Raw genomic sequence first — 18228 nt, 5'->3', positions numbered from 1 at the left:
TGGAATCTTGCTGAACTCATCTGAATCACCATGGCCTCCTCCTGCCCACACACTCGTTTGGTTCTGAAGATCACTCTGCTACTGTTTCTGGGATTTTCTTCCAAGCTCCTGATGCTGCTTTTGCAAGGTTTCAAGACCAGAACTTTGGACGTTTGTGTGCTATCATAATGGCTTTCACAACAGAGATTACATGATGCCACCAACTGCTGTCGTTCCAATTTCAGACTTATTTAAAATGTGAGCAAAGTAAGTACCTCCAAGAATCAACAGGATGTGAAATTTTGTCTTATTTAACCCTGAAAATAGCTGCATGAGGTGGAAATATGATGCTCACAAAAGTCAAGCAAATAAAGCAAGATAGCAATCTAGTAGCTAACAGAAGGCATTTGTGTATGAAGTCAGTTTCTTCTTTTGGAACAGAATTGGTCTCAGGTCAAATGACTAGGACATTAAGATTTATTTTGCAACTTTCTATCTTCCATTTCAGTTGCCTCTTTCTCCTTCCCTGTCACCTATTCTCAAATGACTCAGTTTCTTTATTTCTTTTTATTCAGCTTGAACATAGAATCATCCCCATACCCATGTGCCTGTCCAGAACCATTCAATTATTCATTCAAAAACATTCCAGCAGCTGCTGTCAAGAATGATACCAGGTCTGAGATACAAGAAGAAATACCCACAAGGAGGACAGAACCAAGGGCTATTTCTCACCGTCTCCAACATTTCTCATGGTTCTAAATGTGGCTCCTATTCTACCCCTGTAATCAGTGATCTTGTCTTGCATGCCTCCATAATTGCTGGCATCTTGCAGTTAGTCATGAGTGCAGAAAAGGAGCCAGACCACTTAGAATCCCCTTTAGCAAAGCCCTTGCTCACCAGCTCAGAGGAGTGTCGTAAGGTGAAAGCCACCAGCTGTTGCCCCTTCAGAGAGGACCTCAGTTTTCATGTCTGTCGTGCTGTCCTCAAGATGGCCTGTCCTGGACTAGCCAAGGCAGCGTCACCAGGGTCTAGCCATTCTGCCCAATGTGCACCCACTAAGGACAACCACAGCTCAACGCCTTCCATGGGAATGGCACAGAGCAACCATCAGGGCGGCGTGGCATTCTGGGAGCTGCCCTGACCCATTCTCATGTCGACCTTCTTTCATTCCTTTCCCAGGTTTTGTTCCTAGCAAACCTTCTGTACTCCCATTCTATCTCAGGATTTGCTTTGCAATCTGCAAAATTTTACATTTTCATCCACTTGACATGGCCTCTCTCCTTCAGGCAGCTAACCGACCACAGGTTTCAAGGCCAGGTTAGATCCAACGTCCTCCACAAGTCAGTCCTCCACAATGTCCTCTAGTCAGTATCTTCCAGCCCATAGGGATGATACTGACAGCCTTTTCATTAATTCCTGTGTTAGACTATAGCTGCTTTACATGTGCCGGTTGTATTTTCTCAGCATCTTGAAGGCATTGGCCATAAGTATCAGACATCATTACTATGTGCACAGGTCCCCTCAGACTCACAGTTTCTGTTGGTGTGGGTGGAACAGACTCCAGGTCACTGCCCTCAGACTACTGGGACCACTTGGCCACCAAATGAGGAGAGTCAAAATCATCTGGATATTCATTTTTATTCCTCCACCCTTCCCATTCTTCCCTTTCCACGAACCCTTCTGAACCTGCTAACCAATGGCTACTGGACAAAAACACAGCAAATCTGCCTTAGGTGTAGATCACTCTCTAAGATGTAAGTTATAATATAGAATTTCCTACAAAATTATTCTACATCTTACTTTCTGTGGATCTTGTGCCTAAAATTGCAGTTATTTAGTTTCTTCATCTCTCCGCCCTTCTTCCGTTTCCAAGCTGGTCACTTCTGGACACACATGTCATAAAACTAATTGTAAAAAACATTCATCTCAGAGTCTGCTCCTGAGGAATTCAAGCTATGATAACATGTCAAGTTAGAAAACCATTATTTGAATCCAAAAATCTAGTTATGAAGATTCAGTATACCAACCGTTTGAGGTGAAATAAGCACATAAAAAATAATGTCCATCATTTAATTTTATTACAAAACATCATTAAAATTTATAGGTAAAATTTTTTTGTGAAATTGTGTTCACTGAAGACTTTTATATAAGAAAGACAACAACATTTGTATATAATTTAGTTATTTTCCTTCCTGGAAGTGGAAGATGAAATTGATGGCTTCCTAAAGCTTTTTCCAGTCCTACAATATGAGAATGTTTTGAAGACTAATGAGGACATACTTATTCAACATCATTTTCTATTTTATTTGCACACTAAAATAGAAAGCTTGGTTCCCTGGTGGTTTAGTAATTAGACATTTTCATGGCTATGTTTTGAGAGTGAGTTTTTCTTGTCAGGGAATGGAAAATTTTCAGTTCCTATTATAAAATATTTGTCCATCTCACTAAAAGTGTCCATTACATCAAAGGGGGCATTATGGATTCAAAGCATTGAAATTTAGGACAATAGATTTGCTGAACTACATGATATTTAGTTAATTCACTAAATAAACACTGATGGAACATTTTACTGGAGATTAGCTATTCACTAATTTAAAAAAGAATAAGATAAGGCAAAAGAGAGGATGTAAAGACTTCTAAGGTTGGATTATTGTCTGTAAGGGGCTCAAGAGCTAAACAAAATGTGTGAATAATTGTTGTAAAATACAATGTTGAACAAAGAGGAAGCCAAATTTACCCAGTAGAAAACTTTAACATAGAATAATGTATTGGGTGGACAAATATATTTCTCACATCTTTAATAAATTTTCCTCATCTTCTTTTACTCTATAATAGTCTTATTTTTTATTGATTCCAGCTGTAAACATTTCAAATTAATTCTGTATGCTACCCTCAGAGTTAATGAGGTTGAATAGTTTTGCAGATAAACCACAAGGCATATTTCTGAAAGAATCTTTTCACTTACTAAATATACTTACAAGCTTAGTTACTTCTTCTCTTGATAATATACTTTCTCTTTACTGTTTTTACTCGGTAGATACATATCTTCCCTGAGCAGAAGTATTGAGTTCTAAGAAATCTGTGCTAGCACCAGATTCACTGACTTTAGAAAGTCACATGCAATATATATATTTTACTTATAGTTCAAACAGTTGTATGTATTGTAAAACATGAAGAAAAGATGAGATGTGTGATCAATAAACTTCCATGGGAAGCATTGTTGCTGTGATAATGAACTTGAAGACCCTACCATGTCTTATTACATTCCGTTCCAGGCTCAGCTATAGCCCTGGGGAAATCATGTGGCATGCTCATCACCGACTCACACAACCTGACAAGGCTAGGGGGACACTGTCCTTCCAAATTCATGACTGTCATGAGTGGGTTTCCACACCCAGTAGCCATGCTGTTTTCCCCCAGTCCAACCATTCCTCCACTCCACTCATTGACAACCACATCACTTATTTTACTTCAAACCTTCAACATATCCTTTCTCAATTCTTACCTTCACTTTATGAGTTTCCTCCAATTTCATTGAAATTAGAAGATAATTTCCATAAGTGCTTGCTACCAAACCACTCACCCTGCCCCCCCCGTGCCCTGGCACCCCATCTTTTTTCCTGTCTATGTGACAGAGGGATGAACTGCCCTGCTTCTAGGGGGCCAGCCCTGTGTCTACACAGCCCATCCTACACCTCTGTGAAAGGACAATGCTCTATTCAGTCTCCTTTCATCCCTGCATCATGGAGTTTTCTGTCCACCAGGTCAGCATGAATGTACCAGAATGTCTCCATCTTTAGAAGAAATGGCTTTGATCCCCTTCCTCCTTCAGCTCCCACACCATACCTCATCTGCCATCAATAGCAAAACGTCCTGAAAATCCTGAAATGTTTTCCCTCTCCTCTCCTTGGCTCTGGGTGACCGCTAGGCCCAGGCTCTGCCCTCAACCACTTCTCTTTAATGTTTCCATAAAAGAAAGAGACCAGCTAGATGAATCCATCCAGTCTCTTGGCTTTAAATACTATCTTTATACCAAAGGCCCCCAGATTTAAAACTCTGGCCACTCTCTATGATATTTATGTACCTGTATATATGATGCTATATATGTGATTTTATTTCTTTTTGGTTTTCAGTACTGGGTGTTGAACCCATGGCTGTGCACATCCTGGGAAAGTGTTCTACCACTGAGCTACATACCCAGCCCTTTCAACTTCATTTTGAGACAGGCTTTCTCTAAGTTGCCCAGGTTGACCTTAAACCTAAGATTCTCCTGCCTCAGTCTCTTGAGTAGCTGGGATTACAGGCATGCATCACCACACCCAGCTGATATGTGCCATATTATATACATCTACACATGTAAGTGTCTATGTAATACATATTGCATAATATATTGTGCTATATATTATATTAAATATTATATGTATACTGTATATTAGTGATATATAAGCATATATAGCATATATGTGTGTGTGTGTGTGAGAGAGAGAGAGAGAGAGAGAGACAGAGACAGAGAGAGAGAGAGAGAGAGAGAAAGACAGAGAGAGAGAGAGAGAGAGAGAGAGAGAGAGATATGCTACTCAGAGTGCTTTCTTGAAAGTCTATTAGGTATATAAAAATTTACACGACCAACCAGACCTTAATTATTCCCTTACCCCACACACAAACCAGTTCCTCTTAAAGTCCTTCCCATTTAAATAAATAATGATTCCATTTTTCCAAAGGCTTGGTCCCCTGACCTCAGGGCATTCCTGGACTCCTCACAACCCACTCTCTCTCATAGCCCACATTCTATCCATTAGCAAATCCTGTCAGATCCTTCAAAAGAGATCCAGGGGCTGAGAGTCTTAATACCTCTATTACTGTCATTCCATTCCAAGCCAACAGCTTCTTCTCTTTTTTTAATGCACAAATATTTTTGAAATTTATTTTTTATTGACAAATAAAAATTGTATGTATTTATGCATTACAATGTGATTTTGGATATTTGACTACATAATGAAATTATTAAATCAAGCTGATTAATACATCCATCAACTCACATATTTATTTTTTTGTGGTGAGAATATTTAAAGTGTATTCTCCAAGTAATTTTCAAGTACACATTATTATTACTACAGTCACCATACTAAACACTAGATTTTGGGAATTTTTTTTCTCCTGCTAAATATATTTACCCTTTGGATATATATCCAGTATGGGATTGCTGAGGCACATGGTAGTATATTGATTTTAGTAGTCTGAGAAATGTCCACACCATTTTCAATAAGGACTACTACAGTGACAGTAGTATGCAGTTATTTACACTAACGGTGTATAAGTGTTCCCTTTGCTCCATATTCTTTCCCACATTTTCTGTCTTTTGTCCTTTTGTTAAAAGACATTCTAATAGGTGTGAGGTGGTTTCTCGGGAACAAATACCAACTTAGGTAGACAGTAGGAGACTCTCATTTTAGCTTCAGATTCAGCCCACATTGTTAGATCCAGCTTTATCAGATCTTCCTCTTCTTTGAGATTTATAGTTAACCTCCCTGTTGCAGCATTAATGTGTCCCATGATCTCATTTGGTAAGTTCCTTTTGAACTTAATAAGGAAAGGGGTCCCTTTTCCCATTCCTATAACCAACAGATTCTTCTGCCTGGATTGCAAAAGGTAGCAATGTCTGCCCTTATTCCCTTTGGCCAACAACCCAGCTGCAACAACCTTTGAGCAAATATAAATAAGAGTCACCTTTTTAAATGACCCACGGGCCCTCATGTAACCTGCATGCCACGTGCTCACCTCTCGCATCTCCTCGTTCCTTCTCCCTTATCTACTTCACGCATTTGGAGCTCCCTGCTCTCTTTCAAAATTGCTAGGAGCACGTCACATCACCTGGAGCCCTTGGCAATGTTTGTTCTCTCCATCTGGTATGTTCTTTCTCCCCAGGTTTTCAGACTCTCTCTCTCTTTAAAAACGTATAAAGACATTCATTGCTTAAAAAGAATATAAAGATTATAAGAAAGACAAAATATTTTGTTTATAGAGTAGACTATTTGATTCATTTCAGTCAATGTGCATTTCTAAATCTCATTGCTTATTGCAGCAATTGGCTCATGGGGTGGGTCTCATGGTTGGTAACTGGAAGCCTAATAAGAAGGGGCATAAACACTATTTTGCAACACACGTTGGGGAACATTTATTTCAGCAGGTCACAAGTGACACCAAGGGACCTGGGTCCTTCCCTTCTCTTTGTTCCATCATCCCCAAGCCATCAGCTTTGGTTCAGACTTGTCCCTTCATGGTCACCTGATGGCTATGTCTAGAATGGATTTCACCAATCTTTCTTAGGGGCCTCATTGGACAGAAGGGTGTCACATGCCTGCGTCTAAAGTAACTGCTGCAGATGGTAACAGAATGAACCTGGCCATCCATTGGGGGCATGCCTGAGCCTTGCTCTGTGCATACGTCCAAGTTGAGGGAGCACTAATTAGGCAACCAAGTGTTTTCATTAGTATGTGTCTGGAGGGAATTTTGATTTAAAGCCTATAGATTTTTCAGTATCAGAATATTTTTCTTTTGTGGACAAATTGTTTTTCTGATTTTTTTATCCAGCAGCAATCAACAAATATATGTTGCATGTTGCCCTTTGCTAGTCCGGTTCTTGGTTCTCTGGAAATGAGAAATGAAGAAAATAGGCCTTAATGCCTCATCTGAAGGAGCTGACATAAAATAAATTGAAAACCTTTTTGCCCGAAGTACTGTTAGCTTCTGATAATCCTTACTATTACAGGACTGAAATCTTCCAGAAATTTCTTATGTGGAAATACTTCATCATAACTCCCCTTCTGGTACCCATGGGTTAAACTCATAATGGACAAGAAAATAGAAAACAAAGTTTCTGTTCATCTTTCTACACCTCCAGGTGAATGCAAGCACAAGGCAAGTCTATCATTTGGGAAAGAGTTTTACACTAAAAGTAGAACAATATTGGAACCACTCTAAAGAAATAAAACATTTGTGCTTCTAGGCCTCACATTAGGCTTGGCAAAATAATAGCAACATACATGAATCCAGCAAAAATTAAATACTCATGAAAGTTCAGAAATGAAGATAAATGCAACATAAACACACAAAACCAGATACCTTTTCCTATGTAAAACAATAGCAAATTTGGATGTGCAACAGGGAAAATAAAAAACCCAGTGGCTACCCAACATATAAGACTTCAAAGAATGAACACTAACTAAAATGCATAAAACCTGTATAAGAGAAAAACGAAAACATAATGCAAACTATCAAATTAGACATCATTGAAAGGGCTGTGTCATATGCCTGGGTAGAATTACAGAATATTACTGAGATGTCAGCTGCTCACAAAGTAACTCCAATGTTTAATGGAATGTCACTCAAACTCTTAATGTGTTACTTTTTTGGACAGCCTAAAAAGGTTCTAAAATTAATTTGCAGTAATAATTATAATATGGCTGAAAAAAATAGAAAACTGTTATAATGGGAGTTGGCAAATGGACATTTCTTCCACATAATTAAGCATGTTTTACAAAGAAAATATGTAAAATGGGATGGATAGATTTTGTGCAAGAGGAGACCTTTCCATTATATCACAAAAATGAAAACTCAGTTTCAGACCTTATATTCTAATTTCAATAAATTTTAGTGGTTATGATGGGATATTTTGTCAACCACTTAAAAAATTAAGACAAAAATGTCTTTCAATCATTTAAAAAAATAAAATTATCTAATTCTTCACTTGATACCTAACTGAATTCTAGACAGAAAAAAAATATATATATAAATTTATAAATATAGGTATATTGGTAGACAGATTGTAAATAACTGTGAAAGTCAGTTGTGGTGGTATATACCAGCAATCCCAGCTACTCAGGAGACTGAGGCAAGAGGACCACAATTTTGAGGCCAGTCTGGGGAACTTAGTAAGACCCTGTCTCAAATTAAAAATAAAAATGAGCTGGGGATGCAGCTCAGTGGAAGAGCACCTGTGGGTTCAACTCCTACTATCAAGAAAAATAATAATCTGAGAAAAAAAAATCACAAGGGAAAGACAGAGTAAATTCATTGCATTTTTGATACATTACTAACAAAAGTTAAAACACACACACACACACACACACACACACACACACACACATAGTAAACTGGAAAACAGCACAACTGAACCAAAAATATGAAAAAGTTCTTAATAATCCCTAATTTAAGATTCTGGCAATAGTTTTACATTCAAAACCCAGAATTGTTAGAACCACTAACGAGAAAAAGTATTTATTCTTCCACATATCATATTCAGTTTGGCAAAATAATAGGAACATACGTCATTTATATATGTAGTATAGCAACATGTATCTTATTAAGCTTTATAAATTGATAAGAAAATGCTAATCCCCAATAAAAATGAGCAAATCATAGCAAAAGAAAAGTCATAATAAGAAAAAATACATAAAAGGTGCCGTTTAAAAATGCAAGCTCAACAGGTGAGCCAAGAAATGTAAAATAACAAAACAACATGATTTTTCATCATTTTCTTTGGGAAATTTTATCACTAATAATGTTGGGGAAGGTGGGTGAGGTGGTTCCCAGAGCACTGCAGGTGGACGTGGCAACCAATACCTGGGAAGCAGTGCCACATGAGGGCGGGACTCTGAGCCTGCAAGCTCTGTTCTGTGCAGGGACGCCTGGATTAGGGAATGAGCAGGGCAGAAAGCCAGGCCTCCCTCTGTTTTCCCCCCAACATGGTCCCTCATTCCATAAAAGAGGTACTGTTTTCTCCACAGAAAGGATAAACTAGTAGTAGCACCATTTAAAGAAGCACAATCCTCTCTTTTTGCTACAAGTGATTTATAAGAAAATTTTCCAAATTACCTTCAGAGACAAATATACAAAAAGATGCTTATTTCAGCCACAGTCTTGCATTGGCACCCAAATCCATTTTCCTGTACACATTGTTCACAGTGGATTTAATTCCAGGTGGCCCATGGGACACTCAGCTAAATCATGGATTTCTGCCAACCAGCCCACAAAGGAACTCGATGAGTAGGCTTTGGTTATATTAATATCACAATCATCTCCATAACTTAATTTATCCAACAATAGTGGCAATGTTCATGTTCATAATATCATTTCTTCAACAAATAAACATTAGACACAATATATACCAACTCTGTTTTGGGACAGGGATACCACAATGAACTAAGCTGACTGAAGTCCCTACTCTCAAGGAGCATACAGTTTAGATTTTAAAAAGTAAAACCATGGAAATCAGTGCAAGTCCTCTGAGATAATATACTTTAGTGCCAGGTACAGTCTCTCCTCCAAAAGACTCCGTGGATTGGTTGCAATCCTGCTTAAACTCTGCACAAAAGCACGTGCATGCTAGATTTGGAGTCTAGCAAGGCGTTCATCTTCAGTTCTATTGCTAATTGCCATTAAAAAGTTTCCATAATGATTCAATTGTACTAAATCAGGCAAGTGTATTTCTGTAATCAATGATGCTCATGTATTTCCATAAAAGGCTGAAGTTCCTTTATTCATTCCAATAATCTTTATTATGTGATACGTGCTATTCTGGGTGCTGAGGACCAAGCAATGGGTGAAACAGACCACAGCCCTGCCATGATGGACCCTTTATTCCAGTGGTGCTGGATCACTAAGCAAAACATAGAGAATGTGAGCTACATAAGAGAGCTACTGAGGAAAGCTTGGAAAATAAAAAGGAGTGAAAAATAATAAGCAATATTGGGTTGGGGCAATGAAAGTTTAGGAAGGGGAGACTGAGAAGTTTCCATGGAGAAGATGATACACAAGAACTGAAGGGTGTGTAAGCCCAAAAGCTTTCTCAGGGAAGAGCACTCCAGACCAAAGCAATGCAAAGGCCCCTGGGTAGAAGCATGCCTAATAGTTTAAGGGACAGGAAGGAATAAATGGATGGAGCAGAAATCATGAAGGAGGGATGTGGGGGTGAGAGAAGTGATGGGGACTCACCAGGTAGGGCACAGTAAGTCAGAATGAGGGCCCTCAGGGTGATGGGACTCCTCACAGCATCTTGAGAAAAGCAATGTCACCCTCGTATTTGTTACTTATATTTGCTCTGGTTGACTGTCCTGAGCATAGGTCACAAGGGATGGAGAGGGGCACAGAGGCAGGGAGACTAGTTAGGAGGATACAGAAGCAATCCTGGCGGGAGGCGGATTAAGTGTGAAAGTAAGAAGTAGTCCGCGTCTGTTGTGAAAACATTCAAATCTAAGAAAAAGTGTCAAGATCGTACAATGTAGTCACAAACATCCACACCTTGACGATTAGTATACGTGCTGTATCACATTTTTGTCCACCTAGTCCTCCCTCCATCTGCCTAGCAATCCATCTTAGTTGGTGTTGCATTTCAAAGCAATTTGCAGACACCTCCATTCCTCTTAACTCATTTGCATGCATGTCAATTACAGCTCGTTCAGCATGGATATCAACTATAGCTCAATAGGTTTTATAGCCTTTTCTTTGATTTGCAAAAAGAAACTATTGAAATATAGAGAATATTTCCATCATTTCCCCAAACTTCCCTTCTGCCCCTTCCCAGTCAATCCCTCCTATATCCTGGAGTCAGTGTTTTTAACCATGAATTTTTTTCTTTTTTAAAAATGAATTTTCATTAAGTCATACAGTATTGATGCTTTTGTATAAGGTTTCTTGGATTTTGGTAACATCCAACTATGTTGTTGTTTGTTCTAGTAGTTAACTCTTTTTCATGTTTTTCAATCCAACTCATCAGACTAGCCTAACTCAACAATTACAGAGTAAAGTAATTCATTTTCAAACAGATTTGGTTACCAAGGTGGCCTGTGTAACTAGTTCATCATGCTTAGAATTATGTTGTCTTTTAAAAATATATTTATTTTCTAAAGCAGCCATCATTTATTTAGAAAGTAGCCCAGGGTTAACATATTATTAACTCACATCCCCCATGCCTGGCACAACAGTGCACACACAGAGTTTATCAACACCAGGCATATTTGTTCTCCATCCTGTGGCCCTAGTGATCATCCTGTTCATTATTTTTCCAGCTGTTTTACTTTCAACATTCTTGAAGGAGGATAATATTTACAAAATAAGGAAAGAAGTGAGATGAAGAGGAAGAGGAGGAGTGATTTCCAGGGCTAGCACTCTTGAAAGGCCTATAGCGGGACTTAGATGATCTTGGTGGCCAGGATCCGGTCATGTGGCTCAACACGCCACCTGGACAGAGTCTGGGCCACTGCAGAGCCTGTGTTTGACAGACTGTCCATGTGCAGCCCTTCACTGTGGCTACCCAGTGAGGTGCAGAGACTTGTTGGACAAACCGTTGATGGTAAATGACAGAAAGCTAGAAGGAGCCAACACTCTTGTTCAGAAGGTGACTCCAACATGAGGAGACTAATGTGCAAAAGCAAACATGCTTTCCTACATTTCCAGGAAACCCTGTTCTAGGTGTCCACTGAATTACCAGAGTCACGAGCAGAGTCCAGATGTCCTGATGTCAAACTCTGTGAGGAAGAACCCAGGGTTCTGTGAAGTAGCAGCTTCTAAGTTAAACTTTAGCGTAGATGGAAAGTACTACATAAGAAATGAGATATCTTTAATGTCTTCTAAAGTCTCTAAACTGACTTGTTTTCCCTGAATATAAATGCTTTGTTTCAGATGACTTCTGGGTATATGGCCAGACTACTCTTAATCATTTAATCAGATTTTACCTTGAAGAAAAAAGGTGTAATATTCTGTTTTGATCCAGCTGTAGAGTAGCTGGCAATTGTAAATAAAACCTCTTTTTTTATCCATCTGTTTGCTCTAGTTCTCTGTTTACATTTTCCTTTCTGTTGGAGAACTAATTTATGATAAAACTAAAGACCTTTTGCAAATGAACCAGTCATATATGTGGCAGTTCCTGGGCTTTGCAAACACAAGTACTTTGCCAGGGATACAAGGACCGAGGAGTTCTTTACTACTAGGAGAATAATCAAGCAAACTAGAACATTCCATGATGGGTGGGAAATGTCATCATTTTTTTCTTTTCATAAAAATCTTAATTACCTAGATCAATAAAAAGTTTCAACTAAGAATCACTGAATTTCAGAAGCATTTTATTTCATGTCATACAAATATGCATTTTGTTTTTAAACATATGCTTTGTCACTAAAATGAAATAAATTTTCAAAATTCAGAAACATTTAATTGGCCAAATTAGTAGAGGTGTTCAGGGCACCCATGGTTTATAAGGAAGAAGTCAGCACTAACCTATTCAGGCATCGTTGAAGGATGCCAGGAAATGTTCAGCAACTGCTGGTTCTGGGCAAAAAGTGATCTGGGGTTTATTTTTTCTCCTCAAATATTTTTTTGAACTTTTGATTAACATAATAATTGTACATGTTCATGGGATATAGTGTGATATTCCAAAACATGTATACAATATGTTCTGATCAGATTCAGGTAATTATCATTTTCATTGCTGTGTGTGGAGTTCTTCTCCTCCAATTATTTAGAAGATACATACAATATTTTATTGTGAACTTTAGTTCCCCTATCCTGAACCTGGACTCAATAATTAAAACTTAAAATAAAATTCATCCTAAAGGCATCAAAGAATTGATAAGGTATCGAGTAAAATCATTAGGCCAAATGTGGGTCATGTGAGAGAACACAGAAGGATAATAGAGGTTAAAGCCGTTCCTGCCCCATCCAGAGGAAATCAGGCCTTGGTTTTATACTCAGGAATGAGAAGCAGCCTTGGGTCTTCCATTAGATCTTTAAACTTGGGAAATCTGCCTCAAAGTCCAGCAGGAGGGAGGCATTGTGCATAAAACCCATAGCCATGCCTGCACTGGCATAGAGAGCTAGGCAATCAGCCTTTGCCAAAGTGACACCAAACACTGTAAGCCACGCCTTCTGGCCAGACTTGTAGGATCGGTGGTTGATGTCTTTAGGTGCCTGACAAAAGCTAACATGAATTTGTTCTAGAGAAATCATTTTCATCTTAAGCCTCAACTGGTTTCAGACAGAATTTTTTAAGAGTGTTCCTAAGGAAAAATATAACTAAGTTACACAGACAAAAAAGATACCTTTTAGAAAAATCTACAGAAAAATAGATAACAGAAACAGACACATAATCGTATCTTCAGACATCGGAATTGCCAGACATAAAATCCCAATATTTATTATGTTTTGAACATAAGGAACAAAGGACAAGCTAAAAAATCTGTAAGAAATAGGAAAATATGCCAATTAGCCAAGACATATTAAAAATAGTCAAATAGCCTTTCAAAACTTAATAAACCATTAAAATTAAAAACTAAAACTTTTTCTATTAGCTAATTATATACAGCAAGGTAGGTCCTTGAACTGGAGTCCATAAGAGCTTTTCAGAATGCATCACAAAACATAAAGGAAGAGACAAATGTGCATTCAGAAGACATGAATGATAAAGAATGAGGTCTAATATACTAGTAAATTGGAGTCCCAGAAAGAAAGGAGAAAGATCAGGAGGCATAAATTAATACCAATGGAGGAGTTCCAAAGTATACAAAAATCTCAATTAAGATAAATTTAAAAATACATAGAGATTCACACAGAAAAACTTCAGAAAATCAAAAGGAAGGAGAAAAAGATATATAACCAATAAAAGATAGATTAACTTCAACAGAAAAACATCTAGACTGAGTTCTGACTTCTCAAAAGTAACTATGGTTGCCAGAAGACAATGAAATTTTATATTCAAGGTGCTGAAGTATAACATAAACTCTAGACTAGAACTGACTATCTCAGGAAGAATTATCTCCAGTTAATAATTAATGGATTTGTTGAGCAAACAAACAAAACAAAGCCATTGGCCATCAGCAGGTTTGTACTAATGGAAATTCAAGCAGATATGTAAGTATTCAAAATACCAAAAAGATGGGTGTCCCCAAGCAGAAGCACATCAAACATTAGGATTTAGAAAGTTGATAAGGTAATGAGCAATCTTTCTTTGGAATAAAAGACCAAAGAACAAAATATAAAACCTTAAAAGACTGAAAAATATATGCAGAGGAAAGCTGGTATGGCTATATTAATACCACTTTATGGAAAAATACATTATCAGATAGAGTCAGTTTTGAATGACCAAAATTTTATTTGGAAAAATATAGTAATTTAAAATTTGTGTGTACTTTGTAACATAACCACAGATCACCTAAAGCAAAGTTGACAGAAAGATAAAGAAAATACAAGCCTTCAATCATACTGGGGAATTTTAATACAAAAATCAGTTTTTCAGAAAATCATAAAGAAAATTGAGTAAAGATGGAAAATATTGAACTGCACTATCAACAACACTGACCCAGTTGACATAGCTGAGGCCCTGTTTGGGACAATCTAAACCATGGACAGTACAGTACTCTTCCTTTCCAATAGAGTGGTGCAGTTTATGTCCAGCAGGGAGCGCTGAAGAGGAGCTCCACCCCAGGGTTGGTCCACCTGGAGGGCTGGGTGCTCACTTTGTGTACAAAGGTGGCTTCAGCCCCAGCACAGTCCCTGTTCTCCTTCTCTAGCTATTCTGATCTGCCTGCTTCTCAGATTAGGTGTATTCTATACAGACACATTTTATCCAAGATCCTTTTTGTTCTCAATTTCTAGGCAACTTACAAGAAGATAAGTAGTAAAATGACTGACAGTCTCTGCTGCTGCCACTGACCCCAAATGAAAAAGCAATGCTAATCTCTCTTCTCTGTTACCAGCTCTGCATCCTTTCCCCCCTTTGGCCAGCATTTTGGGATGACCTGCCTTACAGAGTGACTCAGTCTATGGTCCTGAGGGTCTGAACACCTGGTTCAGATGTACTTATTTAGACATTTTGTACAACAAATGATGTCCTCATGGTTATTTAGAAACTCAAAGATTTACTTCTACCTGGTAACAGCTTCTATGAAATAGTCAAAATATGCATCATTTTATTACTGAGTGATTCACTTGAAACATGACCTTTGTGTTTAGACTCCATCAGCTCCCCTGGGCAATTGGTTCAACCACTACTCAGCACAATGAGGCCTCTGTTTTGCTCCCAGCACAAGCATTTAATTGGTATTAATGTTTATTCCTGATTCCATAGCCTTCCTTTTTTCCCTTCAAAAACCCAGTTTCCTCTGAAAATGTAATTCTAAAGTAGAGCAAAATGGTGAGGAAGGAAATTTTTTTCCAATTCACCCTGTGAAGCACACACTTACCCATGTACTGTGCAGTTCTCCAAGCCCAGTGCATCTTCGGTAATCCCTCCCACAGATGAGGGCTTTCCATAAGAGAGGTGAATGGCATTTCTTGCCAGCTTTTGTTTTTTTCTGAGGTTTAACACCAACTCTTCATGGTCTTACACTTCCGTCCTTTGCTTTCTGTTGAAGACCACAGTGAGCCTATCTCCCTTCTAGACTGATTTCAGTACAAGCAGGAAAGACTTGAAACATCCAATGGCCATTTGATAACTTTGCAAAGACCTCAACTCTCACACAGCAGATGATCTTTCACCACCTAGTTTCACTCACACATTTTTATTGCTTCAGGGATTCCAGAACAGATCCAGTCCATATAACAGAGGCACAGGTGGCCTGCAGGAGAGGAAAGTGGGGAGCAAGTCTACCTGGGCCTGTTAGGAAAGGAACTCCTGTGAAGAGGTGTCAGCTACTGGAACAGTCTTGCCTAAAGGACAACTGCTTTATTCAGAGGGATACTCTGTAGTTACAGTCCCACTCCAGAGAGCCTTAGTCAGAGCCTCCATGGAAATATTTACAATGACCCAGGTGAGCCTTATTGTTAGTGAAGTGTAAAAAACGTCATATAAGGAAAAGGAGGGACGTGAGGTGCAACACCTTGTAATATTTAAATTATAAATAAGTATTTTGTGCCCAGAGATGCTGACTCATGAGAAGATAAGGACCTATTCAATGCTTCCATATCCGATGGCTCTGGCCCATCTCACCTTTGTTACTTTCCTAAAGAACCAACACAGGGATAACTTAGTCTTTGGGGCAGTGCCACTTAGCAATCTCCTCTAAGTATCTCTTCCCTGTCCCCAGAGGCACTTGATGTTTTGAGTCCTGCCACAAATGGTGTTGAAACTACAGTTGTAAAATTCCCTACACCCAGGGCTGGGGATGTGGCTCAAGTGGTAGCGTGCTCGCCTAGCATGCATGAGGCACTGGGTTCAATTCTCAGCACCACATAAAAATAAAATAAAGATATTGTGTCCACCTAAAACTAAAAAAATAATTTTAAAAACAAATTCCCCACACCCTCCATCACTAAAGTGCATCTGGAATGAATGCTGTACGTGAGAATCCACATCAGTGAATTAGTGAGCAGGAGATGCCTCTTGGTTAGCCTCTCTGTATTTTTTAAGTGCGACTTCCTTATCTTTATTTTCCCAGGCTAAAGTGTCTTCAACAGAAAATTCATCATATCAGTATTCAGTGGCAAGGGGTCCTTGAAATCACACAACATAGACAAGTATGTGCTGACTTAAACCAATCTTAACAAGACCCTTTAAAAAAAAAAACTGGTGTTCCTTGGGTGATTATTTAAGCATAATGTGCCCATGAACAAATATAACAGAATCCTGCTCAAATACAATTCTCTCCAAGTAGAGTCTGGTAACTGCATTTCCATAAAGCACATGACATCACCCATGGATTTAAAAATTTCTCTTTTTAGCATGGTTATTGTTTTTCAGTAACTCACTATGACATCAAAGGCGATACTAACTTTTGATGGGAATAAACAGTAGGAACAGATAAGTTAGTGAGAAATAAATATCCTGCTTTCATCAAATTCATACTATTTTATTTCATAACAATTATTTCTATGCCAAAGCCCTTGCTGAACTATGAATAGTTCCCTCTAAGCCACAGGTTACTGTCTTGGCTGTGCTTTGCCTCCGCTTCACCTTCAGGACTGCAAAAGTCCTTGTATCAATCAACTGCTTTCTCTCTGGATGGTGGGTCCCTTGTCACACTGCTTATTACAGATTTAACCCTGTTTCTCACTATAAAAACACTTCCCAGGGCCAGGAACTGATGCAGGCTGGAGATCTGTGGGCAAATGGGAAGTATATGCCTAAATAACAGAGGCATAAGATGTCCCCAGCTGCTCCATGACAGGTGGAGATGCAACCCTACTCAGCCAGATCTTCATAATTTTCACAATAAAACAAAAACCTCTTGGTGTTCAAATGTTGATAATTGATCTTAATTTGTCAAAAATATGTTGCAAGTCAGAGAAGAGACACCTGTGAATAATGTTGAACCCACAGAGCAGCGATTCTGGAAAAGATGCTTGTCCATTCTTCCCTACTTTAACTGAAAGAAAATAGGAGGAGGAGAATGAGCAGGTAGGATGGGTAATATGACATTTTAAATGTGAGCATCTGCCTTTTACAATGATTATGTACGTTCAGATACAGTGAACTCTTTTAAGATTCCAGAATGGATATGCTGAGCTTTTCCATACATCCCTCAAAGCCCATAGGTTTTGCTTGAAGCCAATGGATTCTCTAAGATTATTTCCAGTATCCATGGGATTGTTGGGCTCCCTAAGCATGAATCATAGATGCTTAAATAGAGGTATTTCAACCATTGGCAGAGAAGCATCTAAGATGCCCATTTGAAGTGTAGTGCTGAGATTAGTGAAATCACTTATCTTTATCACTCTATTCAAAAAATTGGTAAATATCCTCATGTTTCATTAATCTGATTTCCTTACTGATATTTCTAACTCCATGAATTTCAGACAATTACCTACAGCTATGAATTTTCAGACATTAACTGAAATAGATTAGTATTTAGGTTCAACAATAAGAACAGTGACATAACCTGATGGAAAAATTGGTCATTTTCCAAAATATGCTAATTTTCCAAGTTAGTCATAGATTTACCATTGTTTAAATTATTTTTAATTTTGGTACGATGAATGGTTCACCATTTGTTCAAAATAGGTTTTTAAATAGTTGGTCTTTCTGAAGGCTTCAGAAATTTGAAAAAATAATCCCTTAGTTCTGTATATTATGAAATATCAATTATTTAAAAAATCCCTTTAAACAAAACAGCTAATATGGATTGTGGAGGTTAATGGATTGTGAATAGGTTTTTAACTTAACTGAATATGCATAACCAGATAATACAGTTTAAAAATGCAGGCGTGTGAAATTTTACTTTCATCCCTAGGAATGAAACATTTTGCAACAGACAGTTGTTC

This window comes from Ictidomys tridecemlineatus, chromosome 6 (assembly GCF_052094955.1).
Source record: "Ictidomys tridecemlineatus isolate mIctTri1 chromosome 6, mIctTri1.hap1, whole genome shotgun sequence".
NCBI classification, from domain to species: Eukaryota; Metazoa; Chordata; class Mammalia; order Rodentia; family Sciuridae; genus Ictidomys; species Ictidomys tridecemlineatus.
This window is presented reverse-complemented; position numbering follows the sequence as displayed.